A 4597-nucleotide genomic window follows, 5' to 3' on the forward strand; every position below is an offset into this window, starting at 1 on the left:
AATTGTAAAATTGTTGAAACTTGAAAGATTCGGGTTCAAATCCCCCCTATTGTGACCCGGGCTACAACAAGAAGGACATATCGTATAGTCCCCTAGAGGTTTATTAGTAGTTACGTTCGGTTACTCTCTCTCTATATGTATATAATAATTTATTTTAATAAATTTCATAACTATTCTTTATCTTTCATAATATTAATTTCAATGTTTAATTTTTAAAATCATTCTTTTAATTTTCAAAATAAAAATTAAGAGAAATTTGATTTCCTTCATTAATAATTTCTAATAAAATTTCCCTCATTAAATTTAAGCACTTTGTAAATTCAATTAATTTCATTCTTCCTTTTTTTTTTCAACTTAACAATGTTCACAACTTAAACCATCAAAATACATTATAAATTAATTAATCATGTGCTATGACTTTTTTAAAGACATAAATATGGAAATAAAATATTTTAGTGAGAAATACCATGTCATATAAAATTAATAAAAATTGAAATAGAAAAATAAGGGAAAATTTTTTATTGAAAGAGGAAAATTTATAACTTTAAGTAATTGAGTTTATATAATTTAAATTTATAAAATATTAAATTTATTATTTTATTCGGAAAAATATAATTTAAATGATGGAACATCATTATTTCATTTAGATCATTGTTATTACATTTGAATTAAAAATATATAAAATTATAATGTTATTATTATATTTCAATTAAAAAGATTTAAAAAATTGGTAAGTAAACCAAAAATATTGTGGATTTTGCTTGAAATTTGGTTAGAAAATAGGAAAATGTATAATTTTAAATTATTGTGTTCATATATAATTGAGTGATTGTCAAAGTGTTAATCTATTTTTACATTTAGAAATACAATCTCATTGAAAATACAAAACATGTTGCCCAATTTTAAACCAGAAAGAGAGAAAAGTTAACATGTTGCATAATTAATAATTTAAAAAAAACCTCCATCGTTCAAGTAATCCATTTTAGAACAAGTAATATGAGAAATTTTTATGTGTTGATTGAGTTATTATAATTGGATAACTAATTGATAGAAGTTCTGTTTATTTTGGAATATGGAATAAACATGTTTATTAAAATAGTACAACCATTTAAATCAAATGATTGATAAATAATGATAACAATTAAAATACTCACTTGTTATTTGTAATTTGGAATTTGCAATACGAAAACAAGTGTAGAGATTGAACCTAGGAAAATGAAAATTGAAAATTGAAAAATAATTTGAAAATCGAAAAATAGTTTGAAAATCTTAATTTCATTTATTAAGATTATGTATATAATGAAGTAGAAACTCTTATTCCTACACAGACTACCCTATGAAATAAAACCTGTATTCCCAAAGTAAATTTACCCTAATGATTAGTTTTCATCGTAAATTGCTTGTTAATTTCAATTTCAATGTTTACGGTAAATCGTTTGTTAATTTCAATTTCAATGTTTCGTCAACAAATTTTAGGAGAATAAAAGCTTATTAGTTTTCATGCTAAATTGTTTGCCAATTTCAATTTCAATGTTTGGTAAGGAAATATTAGGAGAACAAAAGCCTAGTGTGGACGCATGTTTTTTGAAACACAGTGTGGACACATGTATTTTGAAATACACATATTAGTTTAAATAATTTTTCCACACGTACTTTGAAATACACATATTGGTGTAAATACTTTTTTATAAACCTTGACCTTACATAGTTTTCCGGCCCATTTGAAAGTAGACTTACAAATTACCACGGCGAGACCTGCATACATTCTACAGCGAATTTTAGGTTCGATTTAAAAAAAAGAACGAAGACTCGAATTTTAGGCTATGAGGGGCATTGGTTGCACATTGCCGCGTATAGTGGAGTATGGTCAAAAGTGTATAAATTTCTAGCGACGCCTAATGTTGAATGCCAGATGGCAGAAATCGAATAACCTCATGACCCGGACTTTCTGGCTTTAGAAGAACGGAAATTCGCGTGTTTGAACGCGGCAATCTGTCCCATAAATAACGGTGCTCAACCCCCTCTTCCCCATCTAAGTGCTTCATTCCTTCCCTTCCCTTCCCTTTCTGCTGCTACTCATCATCAAACATCACTTCTTCGCTTGCAAGCCATGAATTCCACGGGAGTGCTTGGAACCTGTTTCCCTGTGGCTATACCCTCCGCTTCCGCGGCTTCTCAGGTTTCAGTCCTTCATATGTTCCGCTACCATGCCCTTTCTCTTTCGCACTCCTCGGACAGAGGGCTGAACCTAATTTCTCATCATCACCATCCGCTTAATTGTTTCAGGAACCCAACTCATTGGCATCGTGACCTGACAGACATGAAAAGAAGGGCGCTGCCCATCAGAAATGCGGAAATGGAGTCCCTGACGACCACGCTCGACGCAGTAGACATCGAAGAGAAGAAGGAGCCAAAGATGTCCAAGGCGTCGAAGCCCAAGAGTAATCTGGAAGATATATGGAGGGAAATTCAAGGCGCCAACAACTGGGAAGCGCTGCTTGATCCCATGGACGGCATACTGCGAAAGGAGATCATCAGATACGGAGAGTTTGCCCAGGCCTGTTATGATGCTTTCGATTTCGATCCCTTCTCCAAGTACTGTGGTAGCTGCAAGTATCATCGCAAGGATCTCTTCCAAGGCGTTGGGATGTCGGATTACGGCTACGAAGTGACCAAGTATCTCTATGCTACTTCCAACATCAATCTGCCTGGTCTTTTCCAAAAGCCTCGCGTGCAGAAGCTGTGGAGTACTCACGCCAACTGGACGGGCTTCATAGCTGTGGCCACGGACGAGGATGAGATCAAAAGGCTCGGACGGCGAGATATCGTGATCGCGTGGAGAGGAACGGTGACGAATCTGGAGTGGATCGCGGACCTCATGGATTATCTGAGGCCTGCGGAATTGAACAACCTGCATCCCCATCCTGACGTGAAGGTGGAGGCGGGATTCCTGAATCTGTATACGGCCAGGGAACACGACTGCCGGTTTTGTAAAAGCAGCGCACGGGATCAAGTCCTGTCGGAGTTGAGGCGCCTGTTGCAGAAATACAGAGGCGAGAAGTTGAGCATAACGATCACCGGTCACAGTCTTGGGAGCGCTCTGGCGATGCTGAGCGCGTACGACATCGCAGAGTTGGGATTGAACCGCTCGGGGAACAACGACCAAGCGGTGTCGATTCCTATAGCGGTGTTCTCGTTCGCCGGACCGAGAGTGGGTAACGCAGCATTCAAGGATCGATGTGAGGAGCTGGGACTCAAGTTTCTGAGAGTGGTGAATGTGCACGACAGCGTGCCGAAGGTCCCGGGGATTCTGTTCAACGAAAAGTTGCAGATGATGAAGCAGTGGATCGATAAGCTTCCGTGGAGTTACTGTCACGCTGGGGTGGAGCTCGCTCTTGATCACATGCATTCTCCCTTCCTGAAACCCACGAATGATCCGTCGTGCTTTCATAATCTGGAGGCTTATCTCCACCTGCTGGACGGATACCATGGACGAGGGCAGCGCTTCTATCTGTCTTCGCGTCGCGATCCGGCTTTGGTGAATAAGGCGTGCAATTTCCTGAAGGAAGACTACCTAGTTCCTCCCTTCTGGTGGCAGGATGCAAACAAAGGACTGATCAAGAACTCCGAGGGACGGTGGGTTCAGCCGGAGAGAATGAGAATCATCGAAGAGGAGTCGCATACAGATCACCACGAGACTCCCGATCATAGTAATGACATCACCGACATGACCATTGAGCATCTCCAATGTAATGTTGCAGAGTCTATTTAGCATTGAAACCAGTGATTCCGAAATCGTAAATACAATTACTTTCTGAAGCCATGAGTGAAAATTAAGGTTTCGTAACGCAGAGAATGAACTTTCTCGAGGCTGTCATTCCGCGAATATAGGGTGGTGTAGAGTCAAATTTAAAATGGGAATTATGTAAATAGTAAAGTAGCAAAGGATAAATTCGTGATCAAGTTAGCAAGATAAACTAAATCGGGAAGGTCCCACCATCTTGTGAATTTGTACAATTACTTATCGAATTTGAGAAGTGTTTGTCCGGCATTGGGCAGGTCTACAGAATTGAGGGGGGCGACAAGGATGCAATATTCCATCCCAGGTTTATGCCATGGCTGGTGGGCTAATGTCATACCACCATGATGACATTGCATGAGCAAGATAGTTAGAATCATGAAATTTCATATTTGTTACTCCATGGGACATTCAAAAGCTTTAAGGAAAGCTTTAAAGATTTTTAAAAATATAAACTTTGTTTTAACCGAAAAAGTCAATATGAAATATATATATAATAAATTGTGATTAAATTGTTATATTTATAATATAACATTGATAAGGTTTATATAAATATATTTATGGTGTCTTTGTATTTAATATAGACAATCGGAAAGTAAAATTCATTTAATATATATAATAATTATATTATAAGTAATATATATTATTAAAATTTATAAATAAAAAATATATTATAAATTGGTATAAATTTATTTTAATTTTATTAAGAGAGAGGGATTAAATTTTCAAGATGCAAATATTTTTTTTGAATGCAACATACTTTGAAATATTGACTTTCTAGTTGATTAAAAAATAAAA

At 36.3% G+C, this 4597-nt stretch overlaps 1 pseudogene; it reads left to right on the plus strand.

Annotated features, from left to right (window-relative positions):
• Positions 1 to 2052: 2052 nt before the first annotated feature.
• On the plus strand, positions 2053 to 4317 carry LOC149264499 (phospholipase A1-Igamma1, chloroplastic pseudogene; annotated as a pseudogene).
• Positions 4318 to 4597: the final 280 nt, after the last annotated feature.

Source organism: Pinus tabuliformis, chromosome 6 (genome assembly GCF_031772625.1).
Source record: "Pinus tabuliformis cultivar Carrire ecotype Pingquan chromosome 6, CPIR1, whole genome shotgun sequence".
NCBI lineage: Eukaryota > Viridiplantae > Streptophyta > Pinopsida > Pinales > Pinaceae > Pinus > Pinus tabuliformis.